This window comes from Apium graveolens, chromosome 2 (assembly GCF_009905375.1).
Source record: "Apium graveolens cultivar Ventura chromosome 2, ASM990537v1, whole genome shotgun sequence".
Taxonomy (NCBI): Eukaryota; Viridiplantae; Streptophyta; class Magnoliopsida; order Apiales; family Apiaceae; genus Apium; species Apium graveolens.
In genome coordinates, this window is record NC_133648.1 from 232,420,717 (window position 1) to 232,440,589 (window position 19,873).

A 19,873-nucleotide genomic window follows, 5' to 3' on the forward strand; every position below is an offset into this window, starting at 1 on the left:
ACATTTGAGAATCTCTTGACAATCAGGGCCATTGATTGATTTGTAGTAGGAGGATCAAATTCTGCTACTATCACATTTTCTTCAACCTTGGAAGACTGTACCATTCTTTCTGACTGTTGAGATTGTTGTTGATATTGTGGTTGTTGTTGTTGTTCATCAGCTACTAGCGCAGTAGACGTACTGACCACTCTTCCTTTCCCGTAAACTTCCTTCTGCTGAATCTGCTCCAACTCATAAGTCTTTAACACACCATAGAGCCGTTCCAAAGAAATCTCACTCAGATCTCTTGCTTCTCTTATGACAGTGATTCTATGTTCGAGATGAGTTGGCAGTGTTAAAAGGAACTTTTTATTGACCTCCCTGATGGAATAGTATTTACCATTAATGTTCAGGTTGTTGATCAATGCATTGTACCTCTCAAACACTTCAGTGATTCCTTCTCCTGGATTGGATTTAAAGTATTCATACTCAGAGGTTAGGATTTCTAACTTGTTCTCCCTAACTTCCTCTGTGCCTTCATTAATAACCTCAATAGTTTCCCAGATATGTTTGGAATCTTTACAGTTCATCACATGTCTATTCATCAAGGGATCAAGGAAATCTACTAAAATTAATTGAAGGCTAGCATCCAGGGAGGCTTCTTCTTTTTCAGCAGGAGAAAAATCCTCAGGATCTTTCACATAAGTTCTTGCTTTGGTAATCACCACATCATTTTCTATTACCTCTGGTTCAATAACCATCGGAATTTTAGGACCCTTCTTTAACACTTCCAGATATTTGGAATTTGCAACTTGTAAAAACAATAGCATCTTCTTCTTCCACATAACATAATTTTCTTTATCGAATAGTGGAATTTTAACGGTTCCAACTTTTTGTGTAGTCATTATGAATTTCTGAGTAAATAAAAATTCAAGGAGTGAAAGAAACATAAAAGTCTAGGATCTTGATTTGTACGTTAATCAGAAGGCTCTGATACCAATTGTTAGGTCTCAATATGTTTGTAGAAGGGGGGTTGAATACAAACAATACCGTTTAATCGAATAAAATACGGAATAAAAAAAGTGAAACAAAATTCAAGTTAAATAAAATTATTATTAAACTTGAAAGGTGTTACAACAACGGTATCGTTTACAAGGGATTAATCTCAAATCAATTATTACAAATCTAGAATAAATTCGACATGAACTTTTTCTATTTTTGCAATAAAAAGATCAAATGCTAAAAGCGATTTGAGATTAAGTTCTAGGGATTTCGATCCGCTAGATAGTTACACAAGAACAAGAAAAGTATTTCTAGTGGATTGGACTTAACAATAAATACTAGAAATAAATGATCTGTGAATTTGCAATAATTTCTCTGCAGGTTTCTTTTGTTCTGTGTTCTGCTTTGATATTCAGTACTCTGCTCTATTTTAAATGATCTGCTTATGTTTCTTTTTATCAATCAACTTGTGAGAAAAGAGCTGGCATGACAATCCAATTACCCCATCAAGACTTTCGGTAGAACTATCCTTAGAAGTAACAAGACTTTCGGTAGAATTATCCTTAGAACTAACAAGACTTTCGGTAGAACTATCCTTAGAACTAACAAGTCTTTCGGTATGACTATTGATTGTCATACCGATTGTCATATTAGTACAACAGATTGTCTTGCTGAATTAAAACAGATTTTAATCAAATAATAATTCTGAATTAATTAATCAATTAATTCAATTAATTAATAAATTAATCTTGCAGATTTAATTTATTTTCTTAATTAAATTATATGGCTTAATTAATTAATAGAGAATTAATACCAATCTTGAGCAGCAACCATTCTTCTGAAAACCTTCTGAAAATCACTGTCAATTACGAATCAATTCCACCACTTCAATGTTGACACTCGATGTACTGTCTAGTTCATGAGTGACTAACTTTCGTGACATTTCTTCATGACTTGACCTTGATACTCTTGATTTTCTTCAGACTAGATCCTTGTAATTAATTGATACCCTGACGAGATCTCTGTCACTTGATTAAATCCACAATCTTGATTTATATCACTGAGGCTTGATCAATTTCTTGAGCTTCTTCCAGTGAATTAAGTCATCAAATCTGTAGAAGAACAATGTTACTTAATCTTTTGACATATGTTACTCTGAGAGATCTCTCTGACGATAGAACCACTATTTACTTGTTACATCCTTATTTGAGTTGAGTTAAATCCTCGAATAAACAAATAGGCTATGACATATGCCTTTCAACTGTTTTTGGCAATCCTCTCACAAGATCTTTCTTTACAAGCTCATTTATATTGTTGAAATTTAAATGAGAGAGTTTCTTGTGCCAATTCCAGCTTTCTTCAATTGATGCTCTACTCAACAGACAAATTGCAGAACCATCAGTACTTGTTGAAAGTCTGGCTTCATAAATATTACCATGCATGTATCCTTTCAGAACCACTTTGCCTGTTGAATTACTTATAACTTCACAGTGTTCTTCAAAGAAATTCACATGATAACCTCTGTCACAGATTTGACTTATACTCAACAGATTGTGTTTAAGTCCTGAGACAAGAGCTACTGTTTCAATGATGACATTCCCAAGATTGATCTTGCCATATCCCAGAGTTTTTCCAATGTTTCCATCTCCATAAGAAACTTATGGGCCAGTTTTCTCCATAAAATCTGATAGCAGGGCTTTATTTCCAGTCATATGTGTGACACCCCCAGATCCGGGGTCGGGGATCCGGGTCATCACGGTCTTTCTTTCCACAATATCACTTAACTTAATTAATAATAAATAACCTCATGCTGTGACCCCACACTAACACACACCACAACCCGTTATAGTCTCAGAGATGAAATTGAAATAAGTACAAGTCCTTGAATCCATAATTTAAAAGTTATTACAACCCAAAATGATTACTTGATAAGTTTACAGTTAATTGCCATTATCTGCCACAAGTTATAATTATACATAATTGGTTCCCAAAAGTAGAATGCCTGATCTACCAATAGATCTACCTCTGCAGCTATAGCAGCTACAATATCAACAGGAAGACGCGGGACGCTTCCCACGTGCTTGCGTTGGGTCTGCTTGAGTCTGGCCATCTTTCCTAACTGTTATTGTGTGATGAAGAAATGAAGCAAGAGTGAGCATTACAGCTCGCAAGATAATATATAGTGTAAACAATATTGCAAGTATCTAAATGGATAACTTACTGGAAACCTTTATCAAGTGTAAGGTAATTACTTACTGGATATAAGCTTAAAGGAAGATGAAGTTACCAATTACTTCACTATACTTATACCATTTTATAAAACTACTTGAACTACCACTGTTCAAAGTATTATAGGTTTCAAAAGGTCATCCCATAGATGAGACCACATGTTAAGACTTGAATAGATTCAATCTTTGAAATATTATTGAATGAAATGAAGTTACGAGATACTTTATTTAGTCCCGATATATATATATCCACATATATATCTCTTATACATTTCCTGGAAACCTCTGTTATGTAAAGTATGAACAGAGTTTGTAACATCCAATGAATTTTGGAAAGGAAAAGAATTTTGGCATAAACCCGATATCTTGCTGATCAGGCAAAGATACCAATAAGTAACCTTTTCTACTAGTAGATGGACGAATTCCCCACTGGTCATCACCCTGGCCGCAATAGGACCTTATGCTGGACTGCCACTCAGCCACTTACGCATTTGATGGACTCCCACTGAGCCACTTACACTTTCATGGACGCCCACCGAGCCCATGTTGCTTATGCCGACTCAATAGATGGACTTACTTCCCGAACGTTGGGTAAGTAATCAATTCTTTCATCAAAACAGCAACCTTGTTGCGAAATATAAATACACCACAGAGCCAGATCCCTCAATTTTTGAGCGAGTATTTAAATCCACTTTTGAAAGGAAGATCTTAAATATAAAGATAAGTTTTGGGATCCGCTCTAACTTTTAAAATCATTTCGAAAACTCGAAAACACTTTTAAGAATGTTTGGAGTAATGCTGATTTAATGACATAAATCAGTCCTGATATATTAGAAAATATCTGAATATTATTATTTAAACAATATTCCCATAAGGATAATCTCTATATAAATAATTTGAAGTAGAAGTTTTAAACTCATACTTGAAATGAATATTAAATAACCAAAGATATACTTATACGAAAGTACTATCTTAATTTGAATAATTAAAAATAAGTTTGATTATCGACACATTATTCTTTAACAAAATAAAGAATATTAATTAGTAAATAATCGAGTCATAAGTCCTCAAATGAATATTCAAATAATATTCATTAAATAGAATAAACAGAGTCATGAGTCCTCGAATGAATATTCAAATAATATTCATTAAATAGAATAAACGGAGTCATAAGTCCTCGAATGAATATTCAAATAATATTCATTAAATAGAATAAACGGAGTCATAAGTCCTCGAATGAATATTCAAAATAATATTCATTAATAAAAATAAAGTTATCGAATAAACCTTATTCGATTAATAGTTTTGAAAACTATATCAATATATATATATAAATACATATATATAATATACTCGGGAACATTGACTCCCGGTTTTAGAAAATGTTCACCTTTGGGTCCCCTATACTAAGGGTATACGCAACTACTACTTATCTCTAGCATAGGTATTATGCAACTATAAGCATTGAAATCAACAGATAGATAATCAGATTACGAAACAGACATGCATATATATACCATATCAACATGCTTCAATATATCGCAAAATTTGCTAATTAACCAACATGCATCTATCACAAGATAATGCATATACATATATAAATCACAACAACAGTATAACGGGTAGAAAACTTGCCTGAGCGACTGGGGGTGGTAAAAGTCCTGGGATGAGTCTGGTAACCTATAAACCACATATAAGTTGGAATTAAACCAAAGTCGCTTAAGAATCTATACTTTAACCAATTAGACTTTAACGCTCGCTTTGCGCTTAATGATTCTCTTAAGTCGCTCGAGTACCCTCAGATCCACCATTTTTAATAAATTAACCATTAAGAGTTTTAAGGTGATTCTTTTGCGAGTACCTTACCAACTTCCTAATCCACTTTACATAAATGTTTCATACTCCAATTAGTCATTTAAGGTCCTTAACCAATGTTTCAAAGTAAGGTGAGGGGTAATGGTTCGTTCGCGAAACGTCGTTACTTAAAACGGTCATTTCTCCTAAACCGTACATCGGATTCAAATGAACCACATATCAAAATGAAGCTCATAACATGAACTATCTAATAATGGCATTGGTTAAAACCTAAAAGTGAGTTCACGGGTCCTGATGTTAAGAATAAAAGCAGTCTAAAGTAAATCGGGCATTACGACGGCTGTGTTTACGCGATTACCAAATTTTATCCTGCTCCAAATCAACCACAATTCAACCACAATTCAACCATACAACCAAACTCCATCCATACAATACTAAAACAACCCCAACAACTCAATATTTCCAATTTATACTACTTCTCAATCATGAACTAAGAGCTTACTTAAGTTCATTAACTAATCATCAAGATTTACAACTCCAAAATATCACAAAACCAATCAATCTCTAAATACACAATAACCAAGCCTATAATGAACTATACTACTCATAATAAGCTCTTAACATTCAATAACAAAGCTAGGTTAAGAGATTATACCTTCCTTGTGAGTAGGAGTAACTAATGAGCTTGGAACAACCTTGGAAAATCCTTACTAAAGCTTTATCTAAACAAAAACACAAGATCAAAATTTCAAGTTCTTGAAAAACACTATTCACCCTCTTCTTCCATGAATTTTAGGAAGAGATTTTGAAGGAATTTGAAGCTTAAACTTATAGGATATCTATATCTATGTACAAGGAACCTTAGATAATTACCTCACTAATTAACAAAGCTTGGAACTTGGATTTGGGTTTTTCTTTCCTTGAAATGGAGAAGAGGCCGAGAGCTTCTCTTAAATAATGAAAGTCAACTTGTGTGTTTTTGTTTTATGAATTGTTTTGGCTTGGTTGATCCACTTTTGTTTTGATTTATTACCTTTTAACCATGGTGAATTTTGTGTGGTTTATAATCAACCAACCTTCCTTCCTTTTTGGTCATGCTTATGTCACTTTCCTATGTCATCTTCCCACACTTGTCCTCTTCTTGTTGGTTTGATGACATCATCATCACTAACCTCTTTGATTAGCTCCTAATTACTTGGCTAATGACCGCTGATCTGTTATACGGTTCGCTTAACTTTCATTCTCGTTTATCGTTTGAGGGATCATACCCGGGATCTTATTACTTGGGTTTCCTTAACCTTTCTCAATACATTATATTCCTTTTATGATCCTCTCTTAAAATCCTTGAATTCAAATCCTTTTTATCCTGTTACTTTATACTCAATTCTTTCGGTATCTGGTGGTTTTTCGGGAAAAATCAAAGTGTTCGAATTTGGATTCTGACGATCTTTACATACACTTATATACCATATAGAGTACTAATAAGATCTCAGAATAACAATAGAAGAACCCCTACATAGTGTGGCATGAAAAGTTTTCTTATTCAGCATAATCAGCAAAAACACTATTCATAAGGGTTACAAAAGTTCAAAAATTTTGCGGTTATTACAGTCTCCCCTCCTTAAAAGGATTCCGTCCCGGAATCAAATAGAAAACAAATGGGGGTACTTTTCTAGCATTACGCTCTCTAGTTCCCAAGTTGATTCTTCCACATTATGATTCTGCCATAGCACTCTGACTAGCTTGATCACTTTGTTCCGAAGCACCTGTTCCTTCTTATCCATAATCTTTACTGGTCTCTCCACGTAAGTCAGATCTGGTTGCATATCCACCTGCTCGTACTCCACTATGTGTCTGGCATCCCGATGATACTTCCTTAGCATTGACACATGGAACACATTATGAACTTGTTGTAGGTTCGGGGGTAAGGCTAGCTCGTAAGCCAACTTCCCAATCCGTCTTAGTATCTCAAAAGGTCCAATGTATCTTGGGCTTAGTTTCCCTTTCTTTTCAAACCTCATTAACCCCTTCCAAGGGGATACTTTTAGTAGTACTAAGTCCCCTACTTCATAAATGGAATGCCATGTACTACCACAATGAAAACAAGGATTTTGTGGCTTAAACCTAACAGACTGACTCTTAACTCCTGACTTAGAAGGTAAGGAGTTTATATTCTTATTCTTCCTGCAAAAAGAAGCCAGATGGTTAGAGTTTCCACAATTATAGCATTTCTTTTTAGGAGACCTATTCGGGAATCTCCGGATCTACGCTTACATTAGGAACAGGCATATAATTGTTGCTTTTATTCACACCTTCCTTTTCATTCCTATTTTTCCTAGTTGCCTTTACCTTGTTTACACTGGTAATCTCTTTCAGCTTATATTTAAGCTGCTTCTTTGTCATTAAGCCCATGTTAACTTCAGTTGGTTTATCCTGTTCTAATTTGTCAGAAGTTGACTCTGCTATAACTTTTGTCTCAATATCTTTCATCTTTTCAGAATCAGACTTTACAATTTTAGCTACAAATTTAACAGGATTTACCTTTGGCTTAGTAGTCTGTTTAATAATAATTGGCTTAACTTGTTCAGTTCCTTTTTCACTTTTTTCATCTCCATAACCTAAGCCCTCTTTCCAGTTCCCATTACTTAGTATATTCTGAGTTGTTCTGCCAGAGTTAGTCCAAGTCCTGATAATTTCTCTCTCCTTTTCTAACTCAGTTTTTAGAGATCTTTTCATTTTTAGCACTTCATCTCTAACATAGAAAGCATCATCTCTATCCTTCTGAGTTTGATGGAACATAACTAACTCTTTTTCTAAATAATTAATTCTCTTTTTAAAAGCAAGATTTTCAGAAGTTAATCTTTCACATGTTAAAGTTTGATCTATGTAGCTAATAAACATGGTTTTAAGATATAATCTCAACTCATCAGTATGAAAGGCATAAGTTGTTTGAGGTACCTTTAACTCAGCAGCATCAGAACTTCTATCAGCATTCGCCATCAAGGCATAGTTCTCCTCATCTTCAGAATCTGAAGTGTTTGTCCAGCTTTTCTTCTTTGTGACAAGAGCCTTGCCTTTGTCACTCTTTCCTTTCTTGCAGTCAGGAGATATGTGGCCTTTCTCACCACAGTTGTAGCATTTGACATTTGAGTAATCTCCTTTGTCAGACTTTCCTCCTTTGCCTTCAGATTTTCTGAAGCCCTTCCTATCAGAACTTCTACCTTTCCTTGAAAACTTTTTTCCCCTTCTGAATTTCCTGTAGGCTATCTTTGTGATACCCTTCACCATAAGAGCACACAGCTTCATCATCTCTTCATTAGAATCTACTTCAGGTAGACTTTCAGTTTCTGAATCATCATCATCAGAACTTGATGATTCCGATTCAGACTTTATGATGAGAGCTTTTCCTTTTCCTTTCTTTGAGATAACCACTTTGGGGGATTCCTCCTCAGTATTAAGAGCAACTGTTCTTGACTTTCTCCCATGTGTCTTGCTTCTTTGATCCATCTCAAGTTCATAAGTCTTGAGCATTCCATAAATTTCATCAAGAGTAGTTTCATCAAGAGCATAGTTATCTCTTATAATAGTAGCTTTCAAATCACAACTTTAAGGAAGAGCTAAAAGGAATTTTAGATTTGAATCTTCAATGTCATATTCCTTGTCCACCAGTGACAGATCATTCAAGAGTTTGACAAACCTGTCATATAAGTCAGTTAATGACTCATCACTTTTTGAGTCAAAGTGCTCATACTCTTGAGTGAGTATAGTCCTCCTATTTTTCTTGATTGCATCAGTTCCCTGACACCTTGTCTCCAAAGCATCCCATATCTTCTTTGCAGTCTTGCATTGAATTACCCTATTTGACATGACATTATCAATGGCACTATGCAGCAAATGCCTTACCTTTGCATCCTTGGCAATAGATGAGATATCTTCAGCTGTGTATTCACTTTTCTCCTTTGGTATGGTCTTTGCTGGCTGATCTGCAACTACAACAGAGAGCTTGGTTGGCTTATGCGGTCCTTCTTAAATTCTGTCAAGGTATTCTGGATCTGTAGTTTCGAGAAACATAGCCATCTTCACTTTCTGTATGGGATACTCAGAAGGTCTCAACATGGAAACCCTGATAGTCTCATATCGAATATGGGTTTGAGTTTTTGGAGTTTCTTCAGTTTTGGCGGGCTTGGTTGGATTTTCTACTTCTTCAGACATGATTTTTTTGGATCTTTACTGTATGTGTGTTAACAGATAGGCTCTGATACCACTTGTTAGGTCACACAACACTGTAGAAGGGGGTTGAATACAGTGTAAAATACAATCAAATCGATTTAAAGCACAAGTAACAGAAAACATATGTATTCGATATAATAAACTTTGTTACAATGGAACTGTTCTCTCTCAGTGATGAATAAATATCACGAGAGCTGCTAGATTACAATTGTATGATCTTCTCGATGATCGTAACTCTTATAGAGTAAACCTTTGTCTGTGTTTATATAGACACACAGTTACAAGATAACTTTTAATTGATATGGAATATAATTCTGTCTCCTAAAATATATCAACCAGATATCTTATATAATTCTTCTAGTCCTCTAACTCTTTCCAAGCTTATCTTCTTCTTGTATTAGTCTCGATCTTCTTTCCTGTAAATCAGCTTCCTTCCTTAACTGTTAGTCCTCCAGTACTTAAGTTCTGATATCCATCTTCTGATATTATCTTCTGATAATCTAAGTCCTGATATCCTTAAGTCCTGACTTCCAGTAAGTCCTGATTCCAGTAAGAACTGATATTTTCTGTTAGTTAAGATCTAAAAACTAAACATGAAATATATTAGACATGACATCTCAAATATATCCAACAATTCTTAAACTAGTACCGACCATTTTTATTATGAGAGAGGGTTCGGCTTTTAAAATATTATTTAGTCATACTTAAAATTTGCAGTTTTTGTTAAAAAGGTTTACGTTCATACGATTAGTGCTATTTTTGTATTTATTTTTTCACCATTATTAAAATAATTAATATATAATTAGAGTATTCTTTCAACTAATTATTTATATAAATTATTTTGAATCAATTTTTGTTAAACTCTTAGAAGAATTATCAAATTATTTTGAATGATACAATTTTATTTTTAATATTAATAACTAAAATGTCTATATCTTATTTCAGTTTAATGTGTTAGAATGAATGAATATATATTAGAACTAAATTGTTGGTGTGATGAGAGGGTGTCGCCTTTTACAAATGATATTTACTTATATTTAATATTTATAATTTTTATTGTAAGAATTACGTTCTTACTGTAATTATAATATTTTATATTTATAATTTTTTTAATATTATTAAAAATTTTGATATATTATGAGAGTATTTTTCAAGTAATGATGATTCATGAAAATGATTTAAAATCAGCTTTTTGTGAAATTTTATTAAAATTGCACTAAGAGCATAAAATAGTAACAAAATTAAGAAAAAAAAGAAATTTATTCGCTCAAAAATAATGAAGCAAGATTCAGTGAAATACATTATGTAATAAAGTTTATTTTCAATATATAATGAAATTTATGAACAACTTAAGCCAAATAATCAATATATTTTATGAATTTTATTTACCACTTTAGAAACATTCACAAATATAAATTTGTGTTGTCCCACAAATTTTTTTGTCAAACACAAAATGTAATATTATAATTTTTGTAACACATAACATGTAATTTTCAATTTATCGTATCAACCACCATATAATTAATCTCATTAAATTATGTAATTAAATGCGCATATTTAAAAAAGAACTCAATGTCGCGCGTAGTGCGTAAGTAACATTTGCCCACTCAAAATACGGCTCATAATGAATTCACAAAATGGGACCTACACCCACTTTTTTTAACACATATGAACAATTAAACAGTGGTCAAGATTTTTTTTTCTTGAAACTACCACAATTTAATATTTCACTATTACGAATATAACATGTATATAAACTAATTTTCAAAAAATCAACCATTTTCTTATGTTAAATTTAAAAATTGACTAAATTTCATTTTGGTGACTTTTACTATTTTAAAATTGCATTGTGGTTATCGTAATGTTTTTCTTAACAATTGTTGGATAAATGATTTAAAGCAAAAAAAAAAGATTTGGCTTGGACGATGTTAAAAAAATGTTAAATGACGTTAGGTATTTATGTGAAATTGCACTATTATAGAAGGTATAATGATAATAACATAAAAAATGCTTAATACATCGTCCATTATATATATTCCCCACAAAAAGCATCATTTTCCTCGAGTTTGTGCACATTGTAAAACCCTGAACCGTAATTTTCTTAATAGTGAGGGAACTGGTGAAGAGTGTCTTGGTATATTAGGCTTGGAGAAGATGCTAACATCTATAGTCCTCTTCAATGTCCTATTTATAGATGCATAATTCAGGTTCATAGTTGCATACTATGAGTTTATTTTTATTTAAAATTAGATATTCGATGTAATGGGCTATTATTGTTGAATCTCTTTATTTGTATTACTTTTGATGTGAAGTTGTTAACTTTGATAGTAAAATTAGGGCTTTTAATGATGTACAATTTAGGATAAATTGTTTAGTTGAGAAATTGACTTTGATATGTCTTGGACTAGTTTTATTCCCAAATAATCTAACAAAGAATTACAGAAGGGGGTTGAATGTAATTTTGGCTTCTTTTTAATTTTAAGAACTGTTCTACCTAGAATATATAACCGTGTTTGATTTAGGTAAGGTGCAGAATGAAAGTATTAAAGAAATCAAACACAAAGTAATCAAATACAAGTATTTAAAAACTTTCTGGTGGATTGAAATTTTCCACCAAAGATATATATAAATTTGAGAACTCTGTGATGCATGTTTTGCACACAGTTGCTTACAAGTTGAACTCACAAAGAATAGAGTAATTCTTTACATATACAGCTTTATCTATTTCTCTGGTAATTGCTTACTAACTTGATAAATATTCTACTTGCTACACTTGGTTTATATATATTACCAAGTTACATGATAAAAAGATAAACAAATAAGACAAAATATTTCTAGTCTAATTTCATGCTTCTTCATTTCTCTATCCAACATCTTTGAATATCTTCAGCTTAGCATGGAATTGGAAATGCTTCTTTGTTCTCTAAAACCTGTAAATCTACTAAGGTATTTTGTTTAACTTATCATCAAGTACACAACATATCCCTAACAATCTCCCCCAATTTATGTCTACTGGAATTGTAGGCATAAAAGAGAAACTTGATGATAACAAAATACCCTATGAATACAAACTGATTTCTAGTAGATAAAATTAACAAGTGCTGCAATTTATTAAAAAATTTATAGAGGAAGGTTTATAGAGAATCTCACAAGCCATTTTCAAGGCGCTCCTCTAGACTGAGCAAATTTAACTTATTTCCTTGACTGTCTAAACTTCTTTCCCAATTTCTCATTGTTCTCTTCAATCTGGTGTTGGAGTTGCCTGTAGAATTCAGATTCATCTTCATTTGTCTAATCCAACATTTCTCATCTCCATGAGAGTTTCATTGCTTGCAATTTTTAGCTGATCTTTTAATCTGAAGAATCTTCTGGTGCATTTCTCATCCTTGAACTCCATCAACCAGTAAGGCCTCAAATACACTTTATTTCCTGTGTATGGAATTGTTAGGACTCTTGTGAGTGCATTTTCTCCTCTCCAGTTATTCCTTATCTCCTCAATTTTATTCAGTACCATCTTTTTGGCAACAATGTTAAACCCAAAGTTCTTCTTTATTGAGGAGAAAATTTTCACTAGAACATAATAGCCTTCATTGAGAATTCTGTGAAAATGGCCAAGTCAGCTCTCTTCCACCCTTAGACCTGAAGACCAATCTCTCTAAAAGATGCTTGTAGGCATCAATAGCTCTTACTTCTTCTAGCTCATCCAGATAGAGATTTATGTCTGATAATTCCTTAATGTCACAAATGAAGAGTTGATCTCCCTTGTTGACAGTTGGTTTAGGTTTGGCTAATGCTTTGGATTGAAGTCTGACAGGCTTGACCTTTTTGATTGCTCTTTTCTTTGTTTTCCTTGATTTGGTTTGGATTGGAATGTTTAGATCAGGAAGAGGTAGGCTTTCCCAATCTACAGGTTCATCTTTAGGAATTATGGGTTCACCATGGAAAATCATGTCAGGATAAACCTTGAATTCAGCCTGCTCCATTGTGGGCATGGTTATTTGTCTTGAGGTGGTAGATTGGGTTGTCATATATTCATCCTGTCTTCATTAAAATCCAACTTCCTCTTTGGTTTATATTTTTATCTTGGTTTCTTTGTCTGCTTTGGTTCTTCTTGCTTTTCTTCATTAACTGACTCAGCTATCACAACAGGAAATATAGATTATGTGGATGTAGGCTTCTTGGCTTGGTTCTTGGTATCTAAAGCAGCTGCTTTTGTTGTTGTTTGAGCCTCACCTTTTCTTCTTTCTTTGCTTCTGCAAACTGTGGATGTCCAGCCACCACACAGATCAATTTGCCATTTCTGTAGATTTTAGCAATTCTTTTCTTCAAGACTGAGTCTATGGGATCTTTGAAGAAATCAATAGATCTACCAAACAGCTTCTTCTCATCAGGCTTGGGGGTTTCATAAGCTAGGTCCAATGGATTTTTATCTGAATTCTTTGGATAGTTTCTCTTTGGCTGAAAAATCACATTGGTCTTTCGAGAATATATTGCTGAGGGTTAACCCCTTTCCATGTTCCCTAAGCTCATGTCATTGGCCGAAATTGGTCTCAGTTGAGAGAAATGAGAGAAGGCTTTATCTTGTCTCCCAATTGGACCAAAATTCTTCTCAATTTTCTCATCAAGCTTCTTCCATTTTTCTTTCAACTCCAATTCAGCTGCTGCTATCTTGATTAAATCAATATTGTCAAGGACTGGTGGCTTAGAGAAAGTAATTGCTAGAACAATCACTTTACTGACTTGTATGTTGTGCACTTTCTCCCCCTCACTAACTGACTCCGCCTGGCTAACTGGAATGATAAAATCTTTCTCCCTCTTTTTGTTTTAATCAAGTTGAGCAGAGTTTGAGGTTTGTGCAGCCACCAATTTTAAAGAAGCATTGTCTATTGAGCTTGATGGAGTTAGATTTTGGTGATAGAGGTTTCTAGGACTTTCAGCCTTATGTCCAAGGAATCAACCTTGCTACTGATATCAGAATCTTTCTTGAGTTGCCTGTTTACATCTCTAGTTGTAGTGTCAAGAAGAAGATATTCCAATCTTTCATTGATGTCCTTCTTGACTTGTCCAATTTATGTCTTGATCTCAAACACATCTTGATTTTGATTGAGAAATTGGATTTTGCGCAAATGAAGAGATAAAGGTGTGCTTGAAGAAGACCCTTGGTGTTGGCATCTGTAGTAGCTTGAAGAGCTGTCCGAGTCTGGTGGATTATATGAAATAGAGTGGATTTGAAGTGATGCTCACTACATTCTTTGCTAAAGATCCATGATGGAGTGTTATGCTTGAGCTAGGACCTGCTTCTCCCCCTATGTCCATGAAATATTCTTCATCATCCTCACTATCATCCCCAAAATTGTCTTCAAAACCAGCAGTTGGATATTCAAAATCATCACAGCTGTGGATGGCATGTCAGTGATTGCATCCTTGGCCCTCTGCATTGAAGCTGTTGTGTGCATCAAGTTTGAGAATTCTCTCAGCAGCCTCATTGTCCTGTTCAGCCAAAGTTTGATAAGCTGGAACAGGGTGAGTAAATGCCTCAGCTTCATTAGAAACAAAATCTAAGACAGCTTGATATTCTTTCTGATATAGCTGTTTCTTTTCAGCCTCATTGACATCCCTTAACTCACTAACAATGGGCTCTTCCCATTCTTCAGTACCTACCTTTATCTCATTTTCTCTCTTTTCTTGCATCAAGGGCTCCTCTTGGCTTCCCACCCTCACACCCTCACCTTTACCTTCTAAGGTGGGACTCCTCTCACTTACTTTTGCCAAGCTAGAAGAAATAGCTTGTAGTTCTTCACTCATTTACTCTCCTTTTTTCCTGAGAGCAACTCAGCCTCTCACTTTGTTCACTCCCTTCCCTCAATCCTAGGAGTGATTGTATAATTATTAAATCATCTGCACTCGTAATAATGGTTGAGATTTTAAGTGGTGCAGTGATAGTCAACGGATGAGAAACATCCGTCGAGGTAGTAGTTGAGAGTTTCAACGGATGACTGCTGTTAAGCACATCCATCGAGATACAATCATTAGTCAAAAGATGAAGAATATCCGTTGAGATAGTAGAAATGAAAGAGTATGGAGTTGAAACTACTGTAGAATCTATGGTGATTGATTTGAGATCATGCACAGATTTCTCAGTAGAATCAGAAAGGAATGGCAAGTGAGCCAACAAATTATCTAAAAGATGATGCTCACTTGCTTGAGATTTTGGATTCTCCATTAGAGTTAAAGATGGAGAATCAGGAATTGATGTGTGAATCATGTCCACATCCAAAGAATTTGTGGGTGAGTTTTATTCGTGTGGTGCTTGTATTGTAAGAGATTTTGGCTGTGACTCCACATTTATAGGAGCCACATTAAACTGACTTTTAGAAGGTGTTGTAGCTGAGTCTTTGACTCAGTTCGCACAGTATGTGCTCCCTATGTATCCCTAAGTGTCTTAGATTTCTTCTTTCTTGTATAATTTTGGGGTGATTCTGTGTCCCTAACCCTTTTGGCCCGTGCTCTTGGCTGAGAGATTTGTTTAATAGTTACATCCTTTTGAGATGATGCAACTAGGAATGCGCTAGATTCCTTATTAAGCACTACAGTTTGTTAGGAAACTGTATTATGGCTATGCTGGGTTACACATACCTCTCCCTCCTAATCCTTAGGGTTTCTTTGATTTTCACCCTGTCCCTCACCAGGCTCACTTCCCTTCACACTCCCCTCTTGATTTTTAGTAGATTTTAAAACTAGTTTCTTTTGAGAGAAACTAGAGTGGGTTTTCTTTGACTTGGATTTGGAAATTCTTTATTTTGTGGCTTGGGTAGGCATCTATTTGGTCATTATCACAGATGCCATAACCACAATTGTCTACAATGAAACCGGTGGTAGAGAAGTAGTAGGGATAGAAGTATTTACCTCACTTACCCGAGGCTGCTCCATAATTGGCATGTAGATGAGGGGAACCTCCTTATGGTGGTTAGCCCTGTTAAGATCAGCAATAACTCTTCTCTCTTGGACCCAACAATCCAACTTGTTTGTTGGGTTCACAATTGAGAGATCCTCAGAAATAAAGTTAGCTATCATCATAAAGAATCTAGCATAATAGATGTTCTTAGACCTTTTTTTAATGTCTCTTAATTTATTCCCAAATTCATACATCGCAGAGGTGCTGAAAGTAAAATACTTATCACTAAGAAGCATATAAAGCATGTTAACAAGTGAATAAGTTTCAACATCAAAATTGCTAACTTTACTAGAAAACACTTTAATAAAAGAATCACATAGGAAGCTACATTATTTCCTAAAGCCTAGTCTCCTAACTTCACCTATCTTGGTGGCAGTAAGAGCATAACCCATAGAAATAAGCATGTTACTTACATCAGTGTCTGTGTGTGGAGCAAGAATGTTATTTTCAGGCAATTTAAACCATTTTCTAAGAGCATCACAGTTAATACAGTGTTCATTACTGTAATAACCCCAATTTTTGGAAAATTTTTTGAAACCCTTATGAATAGTGTTTTTGCTGAATGAGAAAACTTTTCATGCCACACTATGTAGGGGTTTTTTTATTGATCTTCTGAGATATTATTAGTACTCTATGTGGTATATAAGTGTATGTAAAGATCGTCAGAATCCAAATCCGAACACTTTGATTTTTCCCGGAAATCCACTAGATACGGAAAGAATTGAGTATAAGGTAACAGGATAAAAAGGATTTAAAATAAAGGATTATAAGAGAGGATCATAAAAGGATTATAATATATTGAGAAAGGTTAAGGAAACCCAGGTAATAAGATCCCGGGTATGATCCCTCAAACGAGAAACGAGAATGAAAGTTAAGCGAACCGTATAACAGATCAGCGGTCATTAGGCAAACAATTAAGAAGTTAATCAAGGAGGTTAGGGATGATGAGGTCATCCAACCAATAAGAAGAGGGCAAGTAAGGGATGATGACATCATAAGCATGACATAAACATGACATAGGAGGGAAGGAGGTGTGGATGAATGTTAACCACACAAAGTTCAAGGTTATTAAGGTAATTAACCAAAAACAAAACAAAAACAACCAAGCTAGCCAAAACAAATCAAAGCAAACACACAATTTTTTATTCCTTCAACATTGCTCTCGGCTTTTTCTTCTTTTCAAAGGAAGAAAAATCAAAAATCAAGTTCCAAGCATTGTTAAATCACAAGGTAATTATCTAAGGTTCCTTGTACATAGATATGGATATCCTATAAGTTTAAGCTTCTAATTCCTTCACAATCTTTTCCAATAAATCAAGGAAGAAGATGGTGAATAGTAACCTTCAAGAAATAACTTTGGTTTTCTTGATTTTTTATGAAAGTTCAAGGTAGCTTAAGCATAGATCAAGGCTTCCATGGGCATTCCAAGGATCTTTCATTGATTAAAAGCTTCAAGAAAGGTATAACATCTCCAAACCCTAGCTTTACTTTGTATATAAGGATGATTTTGATAGTTATGGTAAAGAGTAGCTTGATGCTTGTTGGTTTAGAGTTTGGGTTGGAATGGTAGTGAATTGAAGGTTGAAATCTTATGGTTTGGTTAAAGGACTTAAGTATAGTTTAAATTCAAGTTTAAGAATAAGTATAAATTGTTAATGTTGAGTTGATTGGGGCTGTTATGATGTAGTGAGGATGAATTTTGGTTGTATGGATGGATTGGGATTGATTGGTGGTTGAATTGGAATGGTATAAAATTGGGAAATCGCGTAAACATAGCCGTCGTAATGTCCGATTTACTTTAGACTACTTTTGTTCATAACATTAGTACCCTAGAACTCCCTGCTAGGTTTTGACCATTGCCATGTTTAGATAGTTCATATTACGAGCTTCGTTTTGATATGTGGTTCGTTTGATTCCGATGTACGGTTTAGGAGAAACGGCCGTTTTAAGTAATGACATTTCGCGAACGAATCATTACCCCTCGCCTTACTTTGAAACATAGGTTAAAGACCTTAAAGGACTAATTGAAGTATGAAACATTTATGTAAGGTGTAATAGGCAGTTGGTAAGACACTTGCGAAAGAATCGCCTTAAAACTCGTAATGGTTAATTTATTAAAAATAGTGGAGCCAAGGGTACTCGAGCGACTTAAGTGAATCGTTAAGCGCGAAAGCGAACATTAGGACTCTAAATGGTTAAAGTCTAGTTTCTTAAGCGACCGGGGTCTAATTCCGACTTATGTTGTTGTTAATAGGTTATCAGACCCACTCTAAGCTTAAGTCTATCCGGGAGCACTCAGGCAAGTTTTCTACCCGTATAACTGTTGTTGTGATGTATATGTGTATATGCATGATCTTGTGATAAATGCATATTTGTTATTAGCAAATTCTTGCGATATATTGGAGCATGTGATATGGTATATATGCATGCCTGTTTCGTATTCTTGACTTATATATCTTTTGGTTCAAATGCTTATTAGTTGCATAATACCTATGCTAGAGATAAGCAGTAGTTGCGTATACCCTGAGTATAGGGGACCCAAAGGTGAACCCTTTTCTAAAACCGGGAGTAGATGTTCCCGAGTATATGATATATATATATATATTTATATATATATTGATATGGTTTTTAAAAACTATTAATCGAATAAGGTTTATTCGATAACTTCATATTATTTAATGAATATTACTTGAATATTCATTCGAGGACTTATGACTCCTTTTATTTTATTTAATGAATATTACTTGAATATTCATTCGAGGATTTATGACTCCTTTTATTTTATTTAATGAATATTACTTGAATATTCATTCGAGGATTTATGACTCCTTTATATTATTTATTGAATATTATTTGAATATTCATTTGAGGACCTATGACTCCGATTATTTACTGAAATATATTCTTTATTTTATTAAAGAATAAGGTGTCGATAATCAAACTTATTTTTGATTATTCAAATAAAGATAGTACTTTCGTATAAGTATATCTTTGATTATTTAATACTCATTTCAAGTATAAGTTTTACAACTTCTACTTCAAGTTATTTATATAGAGATTATCTTTATGGGAATATTATTTAATAATATTCAGATATTTTCTAATATATTGGGACTGATTTACTTTATTAAATCAGCATTATTCCAAACACTCTTTAAAGTGTTTTCGAGTCTTAAAAAATGATTTTTAAAAGTTAGAGCGGACCCCAAAACTCATTTTTATATTTAAGATCTTCCTTTTAAAGGGGATTTAAATACTCGCTCAAAACCTGAGGGATCTGGCTCTGTGGTGTATTTTATATTCGCAACAAGGTTGTTGTTTTGATAAATGAATTGATTACTTACCCAACGTTCGGGAAGTAAGTCCATCTAATTGAGTCGGCATAAGCGACAGGCCGGGGTACGGTCTATCAAAGTGTAAGTGGCTGGGTGGCAGTCCATCAACGCGTAAGAGGCCGGGTGGCGGTCCAGCACAAGGTCCTTATGTGGCCAGGGTGATGACCGGTGGGGGATTCATCCATCTACTAGTAGAAAATGTTACTTATTGGTATCTTTGCCTAATCAGCAAGATATCGGGTTTATGCCAAAATTCTTTCGTTTCCAAATTTATTGGATATTGCAACTCTGTTCATACTTTACATGACAGAGGTTTTCAGGAAATGTAT